We start from the raw sequence: 21,457 nt of genomic DNA on the forward strand, positions 1-21,457 counted from the left end.
CAGTTGAGCTCCTTATAGTCTACCATTAACCGCCAGTTAACTTTATCGGCTTTTAACACAGGCCATATGGGGGTATTACATACACTTTCCAATTCTACAAGTACCCCTTGACCTAGGAGGGATTGGATGGTGAGTCTAATGCCTTCCTCTGCCTCTCGGGAGTACTTGTATTGTTTCTGTGGTCGAGGGTCTGGACCGACTACCACAACTTCTGTGTTGATTTTTCGCACATTGGAGTTTGTCCTTTGCAAAGGCCCCTGAGTATTTGTTGGCAATGTGATGACAGCTGGCTCCCACTCAGGGATGGTTAGCCTTGCAGGTGCCTTCAGGGCAGCAACTCGGTGTGAAGCAGGTATTACAGTTCTTCCTCCTGTGTCATAGGCTTGTGTTAGCACTTTATTGGGCAGGTCAACGATGACATTCAGCTTTTTAAAAATGTTGATATACAAAAAGCCATGTCCATCAAGTGCTTGTATCCCAAAAGATGTTCTTGTGGTCAGGCTTCCCACAGTACACTGGATCAGCTGAAGAAATTGTACAGCACTCTCTCTGCCATTATATCCCTCCAATATCTTCATTTCTTGAATCGGAAAACTCATGATTTTTGGAGCTGCTCTAGAACAAATCAATGAGAGTGTAGCACCCCACCCCTTTAGGTAGCTTCTTTACCCCACTGGTATCTATCATCCAGGCTTACTTTGAAATTAAAAAAAAGGAAAGGATGATAAGGGTGTAAACAAGTAAGGGGTTTATTAAGAAGGGAAGCAAGGTAAACAGAATAAAATAGCTTGGTGGTTTATTCCTGATGGGCCTAAAGCCCAGATCCCACAACCCCCTTTACAAAACTATGGGCATACAAACAACAAGAGTCAACATTACTATTCCAAAGGACAGGACCCAGGTGGTATGACATGCTGTTTTAAGATTTGCTTCTGTCTCTCCAGATCCGGACCTTCTACTGTGATGCCACTTGAAGTGGAACCACAGGAGGAACTCGGATCCTTTGGGAAGATGGAGCTGAACCAGGTAAGATACAGATGATGGTGATCTCCTGCATCCTTGGCCTTGATGGTCCTCTTGCCTCTCGCAGACTGCGCAAACCGAACGAACACGGGCTGCCTCTAGGATGGACAGCTCTGAGGGGAGGGTGACTTCCCCTTAAATGGCCTGGCTATCTCCGGGCAGATCAGCCTAAGATCAGGTGATCTTTTCCCGCCTTTGAGGGTTACCAGGTAAGTTAAGCCTACATGGCAACCAATTAGAAAAATAATACTACAGAAAGGGCACCAAACTAATTGGAGGAGAAGGAGATAAACATGGAGGGAAAACAACAAAGATGGCCAAACCCTCCAACAACCCCTTCTCCCCTTTCCTGAATTTGCAGCCCTTTCCCCATTTTAGGGAATGATTTAGCTTTAGTCAGTGGTAGTGAGGTGGCGGATCCTGGGAGAGATCTGGGAGTTTCAAGCAGTTGGAAGAGTCAGTTAACTCGTTCAGGGTGTGAGCTGAAACTTCTCTGGTAGCAAAATCATTGTGTTGTTAACCCAGCTGTTGGAGTGAGTTGCCATCAATATGGTAACATGCCAATGATGATGTTTGTACAGTGTAAAACATTACTGCGCCCACAGACATCTTAGACTCCATTTCTGTAGAAGGTCCCTTTTCTAGATAGTAAAAGTATCTCACACATTTGAATCCAGAGCTATTGCAATTTATTTTTGAAGTGAATACAGGTGTTGGTGAACAGTGTGTGTCAAACTGGCAGCACTAGAGCCTGGAGTACTCTGCCACACCATGACTACTGTATAGGCTATGGTAGAAGCTTGCAATAACCGTTGTCCTGTTAATATGTATATTCTGTTCTGTAGGGATGATAGCAAGGATTTTATCGTTGTCCTCACTGTTGAAACTGCTTCACAGGAAATCAATTGCTAAATGTTTTTGTGTGTTCCCATGTGACAGGTTTCAATCGGTCCACCGAGCCCCTAGGGGGTGATGGAGAGCTATGGTCCCACAGGCAGGCCTTAGTCACACCTTTCGGGCGCTGGGTAATTAGCGGAAAAGGTGTGCCGGCACGAGTCCGCAGCGCGCCCCTCAAGCCCCGGGGGGGGCGCCGGCACGAGTCTGCGGCGCGCCCCTCAAGCCCCGGGGAGGGCACCGGCACGAGTCTGCGGCGCGTGGTTCTGCGACCCAAGGCGGGTTGGCCGGGGTAGGGGAACGCAGGCCCACCCAACTCCACTGCGTTCCAGCCCAGGGCCCTGACAGTGGTGGGAGGTGAAGGTCCCGCCGCTGGGTCAGCGGGGGGCCATCTGCTCCCCGCCGACCAAATACACCCACCGCACTGTGCAGTTCTGCCCCTGGGCTACTTCCTACCCGGTCTCTCAAGCGGGCCTCTCCAGTCCCTCCAGCTCGTCCAGGTATTCAGCTGCTGGCAGCTCCAGCTCCCCCTCTCTGTCGGGCTCACGCTGGCCCGGGTTACAGCCTGGCCCCCCCCCAGGTCCTCTGGGTACTCAGCGGCTGGCAGTCCTGGTCGCCACAGGCCTTCCTCCTGGTCAGGTTCCTCCTGGCCCAGGGCCTCCCCTGGGTCGGCAGCAGGGTTTGGAGGGAGCAGCCTGTGTCTGTCTCCCTCCCTGGTGCTCTCCTCACTGGGTAAAGGGCCCCGCCCTTTGTACTTCCTGTCCCACCCCTCCCCTCCTGGGGATTGGTGTAAGCGTGGTCTAGCCCCGCCCACTCAGGCTGAGAGGGTGGCTCATTACCCTCTGGTTCGGAGGGAAGCCACCCTGGCTCCCCACAGTCCACTATATGTCCACTAGAAATTGAACTGAGTTAACCTTTCAGTTAGTAATAACTTTCAATCATTAGCAACTGTTTTGGAGTCAAATAAGCAACCTAAAGAAAAACAGTTCCTACTATATTCTATTACCAGAGCAGTGGCTTTCTTGCATGGCAGCACAAATTCTTTAACTTCCCACTTAAAGGGGAAAAAAGGGTATTACTCACCTACTGCTTATTCTCAGGAAATACAACTGGGAGCTTCACTTTAAGGTGCCTCTCCCCAACTTCGGGAAATCAAATCACTTATTAGTTTTCATGGTGATGGGGTACGGGGGGAGGGAAGCATAACACTTGATGGTCTGAAGGGGTGAAAAGGCAGAGCACCTGAAGTGGTGCATTTTCCATGGCTGGGGATGGTTGATACCCACAAACATCTAATGGGGGACTTTCCAAATGCTTCACTGCACAGAGTCCCAGGACAAGCCTGTGATCATGTTTAAAGCTTTTTAATACGGAGTCACTACCTTACTCATTAGCAGTCCCCTGAGCTAGCCACTCCCTCATTACAAGATCAACAGTAGTGCCCATACCATTCAAATATTTAACTGTCTCCTCAGTTAGACAAGGACATCTTTAAAGGTACCTGAAATAAAACTGAGCAACTTCATACATTTCCATTAACGTAGACATGCAATTTCCTTCAAGATATCCATCTGGTGTAGTCTAAAATTTACACTCCAAATGTCACCATGCATTGCCCTTCATTTAAAATCACTACAAAAATATTCTTCTCCATCCCACATTTTATTCTCTTGCTGCTTTTGCACAAATCAAGTCAAGTTACAATTTTCCTCCAAATGTCAAGAGTCCTCTTACAGAAAGTCCTCTTCTGCTTTGAGGTTCTTGTCCAACTAATTACAGAGCTCTTGTCAGCATTAGGCACTTATGCCTTCAGCACTGTGCAGGCATTCTCAATGGTCAACTTTTCCTGACATGCTTCATACAAAATTAGAGATGGGTCAGAACTGATCTCAAATCCAGCCCCCTTTGCTGGGGAGGAAGTTCAGATTTGAAGCCCCAGATATGGAATTTCTCCAGTGTGTTTGGTTTTCTGTGAGATTTGGCATTTGGAAGGAGCTTATTTTTATTTTTCAGAGCTCGTGCTGGGGGTAAGCTAAATAGGCAGCTGCCTAATTTTTATTGCTGGTTCCTACCCATATGCCATTCCTGACTCCATCCCAGATGGGATATTTTAAAAGGTGCTTCTTTGCACCACCACCAGAGCTGGGAGCTATCACTCCAGCGTGTCTCTCCCTGGGACAGCTTCAGTGGGGGACACAATCTGGCTCATTAGGAGCATGTCCCTCTGCCATCAGGTTGTAGTGACTTGAGGTGTAGATTTGTCTCTAATGCCTACCCTGTTCGTGTTCTAGTTTGGATGCAGCTGAAATCTTGTGGACTGAAATCCCTAGTGTGGCCATTTTCACGGTACCAGAAATCTCAGAGGATCAGTTGGGCAGACTTTAACATAGTCAGATGTGACTCGTAGCCCTGCATTAACCTCAGACCCACACATCAACCTCATCCATGATCTGAACTCTGCCTCCTCAGTGCATCTCTACACAAAATAGTAGCAATTGTTTCTCCTGTGCTTTGAGAGAGTCCAGGCCTCCTTGTTCTTCAGCAGGATTTTTGGTAGGCACCCCTAGTGACAGCAACACTTTGGCCTCCTTCAGTTTGTAAGTAAATTCTATTTACTCTGTTTTCTAAAGCAACATTCTTTATATATTGGTTACAGGTGTGGGCTGAAATTACTAAATAATGCACATTAAGTGACAGTAAAGGAATGATAGCCATCAAGTCTCTGTCTGTTGGATTTGATATGTTGTATGTTTTAAAATGTATTTGAATGTCGTTCTCTGCCAGATAAACACTTGATGTCATCAAACTTGAGAGCAGAACTTGGGCCATTGTTTGGAAAATGGCAGTCTCCTCCCCCTCTGCAAAGTGAAGTTAGTGCTCATGAATGTTAAGTTAAGACTCTCATCTCTGGAGCCCAAAGTCCTCTGTATAATCACAGGATTAATTCAGCATGGACAGTGGAAATGCAAGTTTCCCCACATTATACTGCCAATAATAATAATTTTACATATCTGTAGTACTTTTAACCCCAAGCAATCCTAAAATACTTGCAAATTTTATATTACCAGCAGTAGCTTTACCTGCAAGTGAAATCCAGCTGTCTCTGGAGAGTATTGTGGCAACCAGATTAACATCTCACAGGAACACTCCATAGCAGTTTAGAATGGAAAATTAAGGATAGCCTACCCAATTTAAATTGGGAAAATTTACTATCCCTTTTGTAAATATAAAAAAATTGCATAGGACAACCTGTACAATCCTGACTTTGGCATTTTCTAACTTTCCAGTGCTTAACCATACAACTTTGACATTCTTCTCTTACTGTAACTTTTTGAATGGACTTTCCTAGCTTGTTTGTTGTGGTGTGTTTTTTTGTTTTGTTTTTATTTTATTTTTATTAAAGGGAAAAATATCCATGTCTGAGGCTTCAAAGCCCTGCATGCTTGCAAATCAGTGTTTGAAGTTAATATTCTGGAACTATTTGGCTAAACACCACCTGATCCCAGCTACTTTTGAGTGAGGTGTTGATCAGAATTTCTCACCTATAAACACCCAGTGAATTATCAGTAAATTACCTTGCATTAGTTAAACTTATGTTAGGACTGTCATAATTAAGGGACAGTCATAGGCTGAGGGCTTCTCTAGCTGGGGTGCCATGCACTGGCTGCTGCTCGCTAGAAGTTCCCTAGTGTGCACTGACCTCCCATTGCAAAGCAGAGTAGATCAAAGTGCATTAGGAGCTTTTAGTGTGTGGCAGCAGGGTTAGGGTGACCATACGTCCCGTTTTGCCAGGACCATTTTTTTTTAAGCCCTGTCCCAGCCGTCCCAACTTTTTTGGCAAAAGAGGGTATTTGACCCATTTGCGCTTGCAAACTGATCAAGTTGGCAAGAGTAAATTGGACAAATGCCCCCTTTTGTCAAAAATAAAAGGGGTGCAGGGGGAAGATTGGGCTGGGGGGGGCAAGGAAGGGTTCCAATGTGTGGATGGGGGGGCAGGCAGGGTTCCAGTGAACAGCCCTGGCCTCGAGCATGGGGCTGGCAGGGTTTGAGTGACCAGTGACAGTTGGGGGGGGGGCACCTTGGGTGAGCGGCTGGGACCAGCCCCATGGAGTGTCCCGTTTTCCCTTTGGGAAATATGGTCACCCTAAGCAGGGTCCATATGGATACTTAGTGTGCAGCAAGCTAATGTACTGTAGATTTATGCTGCAGCTCGCTACGCACTAATTGTTCACCTAGACAAGCCCTAAATCACTTTTCTGGAGAATATCCAAAGAACACAATAACATGTCCCATTGAACAGAATGTACTGTAATATTTTACATTTATGTAGAACTTGTCAATCTAAAACACTTTACACATAGGCTAGATTGTGGCTGGTACCTGTGCAAAGTGCATAAGGGAGAGGAAGAATGCAAGGAGCCCTCCAGGTCTGTGCTGACGACAGTTGCAGTCTCTCTATTCCCCAGAGCACAGGAACTCCCCCTCCCTTTTAGTGCTAGCCAGGAAGACAAGTGGGGAGAGGCAGATAGGCTCTTGGTGCCCTGTGCATGGGAGTGTATACAGAATTACAGATGTATTTCCTCTGCATGGTAAGGAGCTCCGGGAGGCACTGGGCTGCCTTGAGGAAGGAGCCGTTTTCAGAGATTTGAAACCATTTTTCTGAGAGGCACTTCAGTATCATAAATGAGAATGGGTTTTTCACCTCAGAGCTGGCTTCTGTCCTCAACCCTGCCACCAACTTCCTGTGTACCATTAGAAAGTGATTTACTCACCTCTCCATGCCTTATTTACCCCATCTGTAAAATGGCAGTAGAAAGGGTAGAAATTCAGTCCAGCACTTCCCGTTGGCCCAGCACTGAAGATACAGCCCAGGAGAAGGGGGTCAAAGATAAGTAAGCCTCCTTTGTTCTTTCAGAATTGTGGGCTGCTATGGGGCCAGTGTAATACTTGGTATAAATCAGAGCAACCCAGGGCTGCTCTAATTTACAGAAGCATTCAAGAGTTGCTTATGGACTGTCTTTGCAGTCCAAAGCAGCTCAGGATCATCCACAGTTTTCTGCCCCATGACCCTGTACCCTGCATCATGGCTTGTAAGGGGACCAAAATATGGCTGCGTATGTCAGCCCTATGCTGTGCCAGAGGAATTTTCTCCTAGAGTCCCTTACAGAACAGTTCTGGTCCCTGTATATTACTGGAGTGGCACAGAAGGGCTAGGCTGGGAGACAAAATCTGTCCAACTGATATGTACTGTGACAAAGTTCCTCCTCTACCTTGGTGGGTCTTGTGCTTATTGGTGGATTTGCTCGCCTTGGAGCTTCACGGCAGCCCTCAGCTTGGCCGTTTTTCTGAACCCACAGTCCAGGTCAACTCCTCCTGTGTCTGACCAGGAGTTGGGAGGTTTGGGGGGAACCCGGGCCCGCCCCCTACTCCGGGTTCCAGCCCAGGGCCCTGTGGAATGCAGCTGTCTAGAGTGCCTCCTGGAACAGCTGTGCGACAGCTACAACTCCCTGGGCTACTTCCCCATGGCCTCCTCCCAACACCTTCTTTATCCTCACCATAGGACCTTCCTCCTGGTGTCTGATAATGCTTGTACTCCTCAGTCCTCCAACAGTCCACGTTCTCACTCTCAGCTCCTAGTGCCTCTTGCTCCCAGCTCCTCACACAAGCACCACAAACTGAAGTGAGCTCCTTTTTAAACCCAGGTGCCCTTATTAGCCTGCCTTAATTGATTCTAACAGCTTCTTGATTGGCTGCAGGTGTTCTAATCAGCCTGTCTGTCTTAATTGTCTCCAGAAGGTTCCTGATTGTTCTGGAACCTTCCCTGTCACCTTACCCAGGGAAAAGGGACCTACTTAACCTGGGGCTAATATATCTGCCTTCTATTACTCTCCTGTAGCCATCTGGCCCGACCCTATCACAGTACCTATATCCTAGGGTTGTGTTGAGAAGCTTCAGTAAATAAAAATCTAAGTATCAGGAGCCAAACTGTAGCCTCAGTTACACCAGGCTCAAGCAAGTGTTTATTAGTTCCTCACTTTCAGGCTCACTAAATCCACTCACACATGTATTAACAGTAGCAGGGAAAGAAATGATGATAACTGCAACATCATAAATGCCCCCAAATGTCTATTTTGTTCAGCTTCTGACCCATTTGGTTAACTTGCCAAAAATGTGGATAGGATAATAAGGATGAGGTATAAGAGGCACTCTGAAAAAAGTGCATAGTGTATGGCACACAGATAGATATTCACAGATCAAATAAAACTTGGCATTGTAATTTGAAGTCAATGGACTGCAAAATTGTATTTGTTCTAGTTGGGTAGCATACTTGCTGAGTTCCAAGCTACTTATCCTTTACTTAGGAGGATGGTTTGTACTGCAAACAGCTAGGACGATTGTGTAATAAGATTTAGCATTTCCATTTTCAAAATAATTTACAAATATTAAAATTAATCTCACAATGTCCCTGTGAGATACAAGTAGTATTATCCCGCTTTTACACATGGGAAAGCTGAGCCTGAAAGATTAAATGACTTGTCTGAAACCATGAACTGAGTCAGTGTTAGAGCAAGGATTAGAACTTGTAAATTCCTAGCTTCCAGTCCTCTGCTCAGGCCATTAGACCACACCTGTCTCAAAAATACCTATCATTATTTGTATTAAAAAGCAAGCAAATCAGTGGGGTAGGATAACAAGTATAGTAGAAGGGCATAACTAACCTCTGGTTGTTTGAAACTCTTGGTTAACCAAAAGGTCAGTCACATCATGGAGGGCAATGAATACTGTGCATTGTTCCTCCCTCTTGCCCCAATCCCACTTTCTCAGAGTGGTTTCTCTCTCTCCAAAAACCTTAGGAAAACAAGAGCTCCACTGTAACACCATTAGATTTGTCTATTTCAGCTGTGCGATGTGGAATAATGAAAAAATATTGCTATGATGAGTATCATATCACAGTCAAGATGATTGAGATCTATGAGATCTTTGGCTGAGTAATAAGATAAAAGGCAGATTTCCCACCCCTCCCATTCTGTGATGTCTTCATAATGAATGATTCATATTACTGATGTAAACAAATAGTATTTTATGTACCTTGTCATTGATTTACACTGTATATAATTACTATACAAAGGCCCAAGCACTAGATCTACTTGAGCTGAGTTTTGCAGGATCAGCCTCAGTGTTCTTAGAATGTTTTTATTCAGTTTCACCTCAGTTCAGTAGTTACTCAAGGTTTAAACTCCCCCCATAAAAAACCCAATCAGAATGCACTACACAAAAGCAATCCTATCACTTTCAGGGAAAAAATATTTATGAAATGGAAGACAAATCACCAAAGAACTAGGATGGGGTGGCCCTCCCCAAGCTGCATACCACAATCTTTAGAAGTTCAAGAGCCAGGGCGCGCCTGCCAGGGCTCGAGGCTTCAGCCCTGCGTGGAGGGGGATTTGGGGGCTTCAGCTCCATGGGAGGCACCTGCTGGGGTCAGGACTTCAGCCCTGTGGGGAGAGGGGTTTTGGGGCTGAGGCCCTGAACCCTGTGGGAGGCCCTGCTCCTGCTGAAGCCCCCAGCCCTGGCAGGTGTGTCCAGTGGGGCTGAAGCCCTGAGACACCCCTCCCTGCTTGGCAGAAGCCCTGAGGTCCTACCCCACACCAAGTCTGGTAGGCAGAGAATGGGAGGGAGTGTGGGGAGCTTCGCGAGCCGAACTTTAACTGTAAAAGAGCCACATGCGGCTCGCGAGCCATGGTTTGGCCACCTCTGCTATGGAAAGTAAAGGAGAAGAACCAGATAATGACAAATGCATCAGATGTATTATTTCTTCTAATGTCAGGTTTCAGAGTAACAGCCGTGTTAGTCTGTATTCGCAAAAAGAAAAGGAGGACTTGTGGCACCTTAGAGACTAACCAATTTATTTGAGCATGAGCTTTCGTGAGCTACAGCGCACTTCTAATGTGTTACTTCGCTGTTGAAAAAAATGATTTGTCCTTACAGGAGTAAAAGACCCTGTTCAGATTTGACTCACATTAGCACTAGCAAATCTACCTAAGCCCTGACAACATTATTCTTATGCAATTGATCTGTACATTAAGGGCAAGATCCTGGTCTCATTGAAGTCAATGGCACATCATCAATGAGCCCAGAATAGAGCCCTAATTTTCTTATGTACCTATCTGACTTTTAGATAAATAAAATACTACAAGAACTTAAACTCAAAGCAAAAACTCATCAATTTGGCGATAAGGATTTTTGTTATAGACTGTTGCATTGATTTAAAAAACTCTATTGTTATGTCATGCCTCACAAGTATAACTGATTTTAAGGGATGTCATTCACTTTAGTCCTCCAGATACCTATATTCCACACCAATTTGGAGTACCCTCACTTTTTTTTTTATTAAACTCTCTGCATCAGAAGTAAAGAATGAAACTGCTCATAGAAAGTTACTGAAGGAAGAAATCCCACAGAATTTAGTTTTCTTGCATCAATAATTTTTTTGTTCCTTATTTTGGAACCTTGTCACACATTATGTTCCATATTTGGGCCTTTGCAGGTCTGAGTAACATAGTCTTTAAAAACAGTCAGTCTGTATTCAACTGAACACTTTTCTGGTTGACCACTGCTGCATTCAATGCACATTATACAGGTAAGAAGATAGTGACATCTAAACTGAGCACATTTTCCTTTTCTTGATTTGAACAGTGATCCTTGCCAGTTTTGGTTGGATGTATTCCTGGAGGTTTCATCACATGACATAATCTTTAATTAAAGATTAATCTTTAATTTAGGGCTGGCAACCCTATGCTTGAGGTCACACTGTGGTAACCGACTTTTTATAATTTACTTGTCCAACATACTTCTGAGGAGGAGAGCCTGTACTCATGTATTTAAGTATTGTGATGCCCTTGGAGGGTCTGTCCCAATCCCAAAAGGTGCTCATTTTATCTGCCACTACTGTCCAATTTAAATGATGCAGTTTATGGAAATAACTCTCCAGAATTATGCCTTAGGAGGGGTATGCTACAGGAAACAATTCTTAGAAAATAAATACCAGCTCTCTCATTGATTTTACCGTAGGAGAAATTTGAACTACTAGAATCAAATGTGAAAAAAGATGCCATTATTAAATATATATGAATATACATTCTCTTGATTGTGGAAATGATCAGAAGAGTATTGAATTTAATAAATTCTTCTGTGATTTCATCTCTTATACGTGAACCTGATTAAAGAGTAGAGGATAAAAATCTATCATTAACTATGTGTAGGCATAGATCAGTCTTGCATTAATTTCATTGTTCTTTACTTAAAACAGAGTTCTTATTTTAATGTTTATATTATTACTCCTTTTTGGCCAGAGTTAGTCCATTTTCAGGGTCTTGTGGGTTGTTTCAATTAGGGGGAGAAATTGATGATAGAGTCAGATATGTCTTTGGTGCAATCCTGTTTATTTACAAAGAAGGAATCAAACGGCAGGAGCCAGTTTACTTTCTCACAGCTCAAGCCTCTTCCAGGCAGCACTTTACTCAAAAGCTCTTTCTCAGCTTTTTCTCAAGCTGCCAGGGCTTCTCTGGCTGTGTGTGGGGCTTCTTTGTTCCTTCTCTGTGTGCTCCTGTGATGTTTTTGCTACTTCACGCACACACGCATGCACACATGTGTGCGTGCACACACACACACACCTCTCTCTCTTCCCCCCCCCCACATCCTCCCCAATGCCATGGGGCCCTGCTCCTCCCATTCCCCCAAGGCCCCACCACCTGGTCTGGCCAGAATCCGGGCCATGGTAAGAGCTGTGCAGGGAGCCTGGACTGCTGTGGGAAGCCCTTGACCATCCAGCTATCATGGGTGGTGCACCGTGGGGGGCAGGGACATGGGCAGGGGGCTGCTCTCAGGCCCCCCTGGTCCTCCCGCCCAGGGCAGGTGGAGGGCCCAGGGCTCCTCCCCGGGCTCCTTGGGGGCTCTTGCCACAGCCTGGGGCAGTGGCCCCCAAACTGTGGGTGCACTGCCCTAGGGGAGCACTGAGGAATGCTGAGGGGGATGCCGTGGGGCCAGGATCAGCTCCCATTGGGGGTGGATGGGAAGGGAGCACCACCCAGCCCTGCTGTGCCCCCAGCTCCGCTGTGGCCCCACCACAGCCCTGCCCCCAACCCCAGCCATGGCTCCACACCCAGCTGCGGGCCCACCTGCACCCCACTCCCGACCATGGCCCCTGGCTCCACCGCAGGCCCCGGCTCCTGCTCCCTTCTCTGGCCCCACGGAGTGGGGCATAGACTGGGTAAAGGGGCTGTGACTGAAAACATTTGGGACCTCTGGCCTAGGTTGACCATACATCCCATTTTGGCTCCGGACATCCTGACATTTTTGGCAAAACTGAGCATTTGTCTCATTTGCTCTTCCCAGCTGATCACCAGTTGGCAAGAGCAAATGGGACAAATGCCCAGTTTTGCCAAAAAGGGTCTCGACCAGAGGGGTGGGGGTTGAGGAAGAGGCTCAGGCCAGGTCAGCGCAGCAGGAGGGGAGAGAGATTCGGGCCAACTGGGGCGGGGGGGCAGGGGCTAAGGCCTGCTCCACGCAGGTGAGTGGGGTCAGAAAAGGGAGAAGGCCTTGGGCCAGCTCGGCACAGGTGGGCGGAGACAGGGGGGTGGAGGGGAGGAAGAGAGGCTCAGGCCAGCTCCACGTGGTACAGGAAAAGGGGAGGAGCCTGGGCCAGGTCTGTACGAGAGGGGAAGGAAGAGGGGCCTCAGGCCAGCTCCGCATAGGAGGGTTGGTGGGAGGGAAAAGGAGAGGGGCTTGGGCAACTGGCTCACCTATCTCCACATGCGGGAGGGTGGGAGAACACACTATCCCTCCCACATCTCCGTCTTCCGGCCTGGCCGGGGGCCCTCGGGGAGAAGAGAAGCAGGGGGGAGGAACAGGGCAGAGAGGTCAGGGGAGGAGGAGCAGGGGGTGGAGCAGAGCCAGAGTTCCAGTGCTCCTGTGGGGGTCCCCAAATTGGCTGGGGCTCCTGGGCATGGCCCTGTCAACCCGTACGGTAATCTGCCACTGCACACACGCCCCTTAGATTCAGCCCATCATGAAACCCTCTACCCACATAGTTCGGAGTCCTAAGTGGCCTTGCATGTGGCCTGTGTTTCAGGTGATGGCTCCTGTTGTTTCTGCTGTCTATCAACAAAGGGGCATTTAATTGTTCCCTCATTTAGCCTGAATGGAAAGCAGGTGTTACGCCCACCAGCTTCAATGAGGTTTCTCCCAACCCCCAGCATAACATGAATATATTCTGGAAAAACAACAAAAATACTTGGTTAGGGTAGTTTTAAATTCATAGATATTAAGGTCAGAAGGGACCATAATGATCATCTAGTCTGACCTCCTGCACAACGCAGGCCACAGAATCTCACCCACCCACTCCTGCGAAAAACCTCTCACCTATGTCTGAGCTATTGAAGTCCTCAAATCATGGTTTAAAGATTTCAAGAAGCAGAGAATCCTCCAGCAAGTGACCCGTGCCCCATGCTACAGAGGAAGGTGAAAAACCTCCAGGGCCTCTTCCAATCTGCCCTGGAGGAAAATTCCTTCCCAACCCCAGATATGGCGATCAGCTAAACCCTGAGCATATGGGCAAGATTCACCAGCCAGATACCCAGGAAAGAATTCTCTGTAGTAACTCAGATCCCACCCCATCTAACATCCCATCACAGGCCATTGGGTCTATTTATCACAGGCCAGTGGGCCTATTTATCACAGGCCATGCATCCCTCATCACCACTTTCTCTGTGTTTAGAACTTGTAACCTGGAGATTGTTGTTTTCTTGTTATGCACAATGCAGTTGGTTCATATGCACCAGCAGCGTGGACTTCTCCAGTACTTCAACAGTCTTCTCTGAACTGGAGCCACTACCTTTTGGAGGAGCATCAAGATGTCCTGCAGTTGCTCAAGAGCATGAATACCAACCTCAGGGCAGACTGGTAAGAGTCAGGGCACAAACCACAAATTGGTTGTGAGTTTTATAGTTCGATTTCACCAACCAACCAACCAACCAACCAGTGTAAACTCCTCAGGCACTGTAACAGCCTTAACATGGAGTCACAGACAACCTCCATGGGTACTCTGATCTGTCTTGCGGTTGCCACCTAGGTAAGCCTATCTTTGTGATAGATGGTCTGTTACAGCATGAATCATGACACAAGTAATATTCAGGTTACACCCAGTCCCACAGGACCAGTCACTTACCCCAGGTCAGTTGCACTTTAGATCTCACACTAAAGACAGCACTTGCATTCAATCCTATAATAAACTATATAGAGATTTATTAAATAGGAAAAGGAGCCGAGAGTTATTTACAGGGTTGAAGCAGGTGAACATACACACACAAATGAGTTACAATGTTAAGTTTCAAAAAATAATAGAATCTTCCAGCCACAGGGACCCCCCTTGCCCAGATACCCTCACCCTCCACCCCCAGAGCCCAGCCGTGCCCCCCTGCCCAGCCCAGACATCCTCTCCCCTCCCCAACCCAAAGCCCAGGGATCCAGAGGGAGAAACAGCCTGATGCTCGATCCCAGGGTTGCACAGAGTTTCCTGCACACTGCTGTCTCCTTCCCTCAGGGCATGCTGGGAACTGCAGCTGTCAGGAACCCTCTTGCTCCCTCCCTCTCCCCCAGCAGTGTCTTCTATGTGCAAGCTGGGCTCTGCCGGGTCCAGTGGCCCCTAGTGACAGCCAGCAGCACTGCAGCCCATTTCTGTGGGGGAAAGGAAATTCTGCATGCATATTAATTTCTGAAAAATTCTGCATTGTGCAGTGGTGCAGAATTCCTGAGGAGTACTTCTTGTTAGGGGTTTTTATTCCCTTCCCCACTTGTGCTCTGACCTGCAAACTCAGCTGATGGGAGGAATTCACTTGCATGACTCATCTGCATGGGAGGAGGAGAGCAAGCAACACAGTCTTTTGTCCTCTTCAGTGTTCCACCTAGTCCATTTGGTGTTGCTTGATCTTCCCTGTTGAGCAGGACAGAACACCTTTTGTTGGAGACCAGCATTCCACACTAGTTAACGTCTCTCTCCTGTCTGATGATCTACACAGTTATAGAGGCTTACAACACATATGCTCAATTATGTTATAATATGAGATACAGATGTTATAAGTGAGATTAATGCATGCAGCAGCAACTTAGAAGCATTCTGTAAAGTCTAAACACAAAACACAGTCTTATAATTTTAATACCTATTTTAACAAGACTACACATGGGAGAGCTGGAACGAGTCCAGCTATGTATTTGCCAGCATTCAGTTGAGACATGGGGACCTTGGCATGAGCTGGCACCTGGTCTGCCAGCATCACAAGGAGTTCATTCCTATGGCCTATATGGTGCTGGACCTTCCTACTGACACTGTCAGCTAGGATATCCATTATTGCCCATTGTGATGATGTCTTTTGGTTCACTTGTCCACTAGGAATTGAAGTGAGACCACCAAAGATGTTTCACATGGGCCACTGAGTGGTAACAATTCTCGACCCTTACTTACCCAGACTGGATCTGAATTCTTGTACAGTTCCACATCCCTTTGCCATCCTTTACAAAATGGCAATGCAAACATTGATACTGGAGGCAAAGCAATGGATTCTTGGTTCCCATCAGTATGACTGTGCAGAGAGAAATATGCACGGTTATTGAAAAATAGGGTATCTGTAAAGCATGCTGAAGCACAGGCCTGTCAGCACGAAGCATTCAGCAGGGCAGATGTCTGAAGGAAAAGGCATATTGCTTTTTAACTGTCATGCTCATGGGCGGAGAGTGGAGCCCCCCTTTGGGGAGGCTAGCCCCTGGCTCTGCCCCTTCCACCCATGCCCTCTCTATGTCCGGAGCACCGAGGCCCCCTGGCCCCCCGCAGCTGAAGCCACAAGCCTCCCCCACCCTAAGAAGCCCAGAACATCCCCCTCCCCTCAGCCGGAGGAGCCCCAGGCTGGCTGAAGCCACGCCATGCCTCCCCTCCCTGGACCCAACCCATGCAGGGGAAAAGTGGCTGTTAGAAGGCGCTTTTGATATGCCCCATTCAGGTTCCGGGGCGGCTGAGGACATGGCACATGCCTCCTCAGCTGCCCCAGAACCTGCATGGGGCATAAAAAGCAAAAACTTTGCCACCAAACCCTGCATCTGGGGGTCTGGTGGCTGCGGCAGCACCAGGGAGAGCCTCCCCGGGCCTCTTATACCCACCGCCCATGATCACACTTTTCTTTTTGTTTTTTTTGGCTCAGTGGCATCATGTTCATTAGATAGCTTTATGTCTATCGGAAACATGTACACAAGGTTTCTTTGTATTTCAGTGAAAATTCACCAGCTGGTGTTTTCTGGGCCAGATCCTCTGCGGGTGTTAATTGAGATAGCTCCCCTAACGTTTCCATAAGTATGCTACATCCTTGGCTCAAAAATAACCAGAAAATTGCTGCAAAGATCAAAAGCATCAGTATAGTAAGAGTAAAAAGGGCCATTGAAGCCAAAGCCGTTATGCCAGTTTGCACCAGCTGAGGCTCTATCCCGCTCTCTTTTCGCATGGAGCCTGACTCTCTGTGCTCTGCACCATGAGTAGCCATTTGCACCAGTGCAAATCATATTTGATATTCACTATGCAAAGCAAAGGAGAAATTGGTGCATGGTAACTTGGAAAGAAGAGAAAATCGGTTTTTGCTTGATGATTGATATTTTTTCCATCGTTTTACTGAACATTTTACAGCTGAAGAAGACAATAAAATAAATAAATAAATAAATACCCAGCTTTTACATAGTGCTCTTTGTCAGTAGATCTCAAAGCGTTTTGCAAAAGAGGTCAGCATTATTATCCCCTTTTTACAGATGCAGAAACTGAGGCACAGAGTGATGAAGTGACTTGCCCAAGGTCACCCAGCAGGCTAGTATCAGAGTGGGGAATGGAACTCAGGTCTTCTGAGTCTCAATACAGAAATAAATAACTAAAGAACTGGCCTCCATTCAGCACTTGTACACTCAGCTCTGACTACAGCAGGGACATTTTCTAAACATTTCTGTTGCAAACAGTAATTCCGCTCCACCAGCATTAGCAATATTGGTGAGTCCTAGTGGGTTGCTGCCTGAAGAGGTTTAGATGACCATGTTAGAAGTGCCAGTGGCAGCCAGCAAACCATCTACATCAAGGCTCCCAACAGCACTAACACATGTGCAGCTGGACTGGGATTAACAACAACAACGGGAGTTTTTTCAGAAAATGATCCTTGTGTCAACAGGAGCATAAGGGAAACAGCCAGCAAAGACAGCAAGATAGACAACACCACTATGAACCAAAGAAAAGGTGCTCCATATGGCTGACAGAAAGGCAGAACTGTGGGGGGCCTGTTTTACTTTTCTTTCTCCACTAACTCTGGAATAGAGCATGCCACCTTCAAATGGGCCTAATTTCCACTGTATTCTGAAATCTATAATAAAGCCATTGACACCTGATAATACAATGTTATTCCAGTAGAAAGAGAGTTTCCGTCTCCAAAACTGGGGTGGGTTTAGATATGTAGCTGTTATGCATTTCTTATTTGTATGCTGCACCTTTAAATCTCCAAGGACACTGCTGTCTGCAGAGAGTGGCAGCCATTTTGTTTGCACTTTAGTGCAGTTTGTCACAGAGATGCACATTTGTGTTCTCTAATAGAGAGCTTCAGAGTTGCAGTAGCTTCTATGGGCACTACATCCTCTATCCTCCACAGGGAGGAACAGCATGGATCTATCAGCCCATTGTGTTCTGTCCCCCAACTTGTCCCCCATGCTGAGGTGCAGGGAGCCCACATGGAATACAGTTCAGTGGGCAGACAGTGGGCACGCAGAGACATGCCAGCAGTAGCCGGCATCTTCCCGGAGTGGCGTGGGGCCATGGCATGCAGGCAGCCTGCCTGAGCACCCTGCTGAGCTGCGGGACTTTTAGCTGTCTGGAGATTGCGAAGGGGCAACCAAAGCACCTGGCGGGCCGGACAGAAATGTGAGATGGGCCAGATCCAGCCTGTCAGGGTTCCGTCCCAACTCTGAACTCCAGGGTACCAATGTGGGGACCCGCATGAAAGACCCCCTAAGCTTATTTCTACCAGCTTAGGTTAAAAACTTCCCCAAGGCACAAATTCTTCCTTGTCCTTGGACGGTATCGCTGCCACCATGAAGTGAGTTAGACAAAGATTTAGGAAAAGGACCACTTGGAGTTCCTGTTTTCCCCAAAATATTCCCCGCCCCCAAGCTCCTTCACCCCCTTTCCTGGGGAAGCTTGAGAGTAACCAAGGTGAGCACAGACCAGACCCTTGGGTTTTTAGGACACTAAAAACCCAATCAGATTCTTAAATACAGAATTTTATTATAAAGAAAAAAGTAAAAGAAGCACCTCTGTAAAATCAGGATGGAAGGTAATTTTACAGGGTAATAAGATTTAAAATACAGGAGGATTCCCCTCTAGGAAAAGCTTTAAAGGTACAAAAAACAGGTATAAACCTCCCCCTTAGCGTAGGAAAAATTCACAAGCTAAAACAAAAGGTAACCTAACGCATTTCCTTGCTATTACTTATCATTTGTAATCTTAGATGTTTATTTCAGATAAGGCTTTAGGAGATGTATTTTTCCTGCCCTGGTCCTTCTCTGTCCTGGAGAGAACACAAAGAAAAACAAAACAAAAACCTTCCCCCACAGATTTGAAAATATCTTCTCCCCTTATTGGTCCTTTTGGTCAGGTGCCAACCAGGTTATTTGAGCTTCTTAACCCTTTACAGGTAAAGGAGGAATTTTATGCTACCCTTAGCTGGATGTTTATGACACGCCCCCCAAATCACAGATGATGCTGGACAGCCTGCTCCACACTGGCTGTGATTTCTTCCTGGAGCTGTAGGAGAAAACAATTAATAAGACGCATGTACCTCTAGATATACTACTGATTATATAAAAACTAACAATTTTTTCCACATTTCAAGGATGATTTTAATCAGTTGATTCTGGGAAACTTTCATGGGAGAGGGCATCAGCCACTTTGTTAGAAGCTCCTGAAATGTGTTGTATTTCAAAATCAAAATCTTGGAGAGCTAAACTCCACCGAAGAAGTTTTTTTATTATTGTCCTTGACGGTATGAAGCCACTTCAGCGCAGCAAGGTCGGTTTGTAGGTGGAAACGCCATCCCCAAACGTATGGGTGTAGCTTTTCCAGAGCGTACAAAATGGCATAGCATTTCTTTTCACTGATTGACCAGTGGCTTTTCCTCTCAGACAGTTTTTTGCTGAGAAACACGACAGGATGGAATTCTTGATCCAGTCCTTCCTGCATTAAATCTGCTCCCACACCACGCTCGTATGCATCTGTGGTTACTAGGAATGGTTTGTCAAAGTCTGGGGCCCTTAGCACAGGGTCAGACATGAGTGTCGCTTTAAGCTGGTTAAAGGCCTTCTGACACTCTTCAGTCCACTGAACTGCATTTGGCTGTTTCTTTCTGGTTAGGGCTGTCAGTGGGGTGGCGAGTTGGCTTTAGTGCAGTACAAATCACCTGTAATACCCGGCCAAGCCTAAGAAGGATTGGACTGTTTCTTTGACTTTGGGACAGGCCACTTTTGGATAGCATCCACTTTGGCCTGTAGGGGGGGTTGATAGTTCCTTGACCCATCTGGTGTCCAAGGTAAGTCACTCTGTTTAGGCCTATTTGACACTTCTTAGCCTTAACAGTTAGTCCTACCTCCCTTATGCGCTCCAAGACTTTTTGCAGATGCTCCAGGTGTTCTGCCCATGAATCAGAAAATATGGCCACATCATCAAGGTAGGCGACTGCAGATTCTCTCAGTCCCGCTAGGAGACTATCTACAAGTTTTTGGAAAGTGGTGGGTGCATTTCGCAGCCCGAAAGAGAGCACATTAAATTCATACAGCCCAACATGGATGATGAAGGCTGACCTTTCCTTGGCAGATTCATCCAGAGGTACTTGCCAGCACCCCTTGGTTAAGTCTAAGATAGAGATGAACTGGGCACATCCTAGTTTCTCCAGTAGCTCATCTGTGCATGGCATTCAATAGTTGTCTGGGCGAGTTACAACATTTAGCTTATGGTAGTCCACGCAAAAGCGTATCTCCCCATCTGGTTTGGGAACTAGAACCACTGGAAATGCCCATGCACTGTTAGAGGGGCAGATTACCCCCATCTGTAGCATGTCCTGGATCTTCCGTTCTATAGCAGTTTTGGCTTGAGGAGACACCCGGTAAGGTTGGGCTCTAATTGAGCGAGCATTACCTGTGTCAATGGAGTGGTATGCCCATTTGGTCTGTCCTGGGGTGGCTGAGAACATCAGCACGAAGCTAGTGCACAGCTCCTTGATCTGCTGTCGCTGTATATGTCCAAGTGTCATTGGGCCGTATTTTGCCCACCCCTGCTCTATGGTGCTGTTGTCCTGAAGGGGTTGGCAGTGTCTGTGGCTGCCTTTCCTTTCCCAGATATTGCACTCTGTTGCAGCACTTAAAGGACTAGTATCTGCCAGCCCCATCTCTTCTGCTTCTCTCTTGAACGGGCTGCCCACCCCCTGCAGTTTGCTCCATTGAGCTATTGGAGAGAAAGACACCATCCCTCAAAGGTTTGTTTGTTTAAAGAAAGAAAGGAGAGAGGATTTAATTGGTGGAGGCAGAGCCCTGGTAGCCCCTAGTGACCAGCAGCCACTGCATTCTACACGGTCCAGTAGCCTATAAGTGAAGGAAGGCTCCAAACACCTTTAGAGAAGGTAGGTCTTAGAATTGCAATCTGCTTTTACCATTGGAGGAATTAAAGTTATCAGCACTTGTAGGCACTGATACCAAATAAGTGAGAGTTCTACACATGAGCCACTGTTATTTACAAATAATAGCTAATCTGAACCTAAAAGTCTAATGTATGTACCTTTCATTATATTGTACAGTACAGGCCCAATCTTGGAAACTACACTCATATCTACTTTAATCCTTTTTTTTTTTGTTTTCAGATTTACAGTGCACCCAAGTTTGTGAAGTATCTATCACCAATACTAAATAAATATCTGATACATCTTGATATACTGCATCCTCTATCAAGGGACTATATCCTACACTTGCAAGGAGATGGACTCTAAGAGGACTTTTCTTTCTTTAATGTTCATACTCCTATAATCATCACAGTAATTGTGAATATTCAGCACTTGAGTTATTGTGTGGTACATATTCTAATTAGGGCTGTTGATTAATCGCAGTTAACTCACGCGATTAACTCAAAAAATTAATCGTGATTAAAAAAGTTAATCGCAATTAATCTCACTGTTAAAGAATAGAATACCAATTGAAATGTATTAAATATTTTTGGATGTTTTTCTACATTTTCAATTATATCGATTTCATTTGTACACTTTGTATTCTGTGCTGTAATGCTCACTTTATATTATTTTTTATTACAAATATTTGCATTGTAAAAATGATAAACAAAAGAAATAGTATTTTTCAATTCACCTCATACAAGTACTGTAGTGCAATCTCTTTATCATGAAAGTGCAACTTACAAATATAGGGGTTTTTT

At 46.3% G+C, this 21,457-nt stretch overlaps 1 long non-coding RNA gene across 1 annotated transcript in view; it reads right to left on the reverse strand.

The window, feature by feature from the left end:
* Positions 1 to 14,782: 14,782 nt before the first annotated feature.
* LOC141985365 (uncharacterized) overlaps positions 14,783 to 21,457 on the reverse strand; it is a 91,972-nt gene continuing 85,297 nt past the window's right edge. Inside the window, exons 2-3 of the long non-coding RNA XR_012638917.1 lie at positions 15,437 to 15,554; positions 14,783 to 14,908 (exon numbers count right to left, since the gene is read on the reverse strand). This is a non-coding gene — a long non-coding RNA (uncharacterized LOC141985365). The remainder of the gene's footprint in view (positions 14,909 to 15,436; positions 15,555 to 21,457) is intronic.

This window comes from Natator depressus, chromosome 3 (assembly GCF_965152275.1).
Source record: "Natator depressus isolate rNatDep1 chromosome 3, rNatDep2.hap1, whole genome shotgun sequence".
Classification (NCBI taxonomy): Eukaryota; Metazoa; Chordata; order Testudines; family Cheloniidae; genus Natator; species Natator depressus.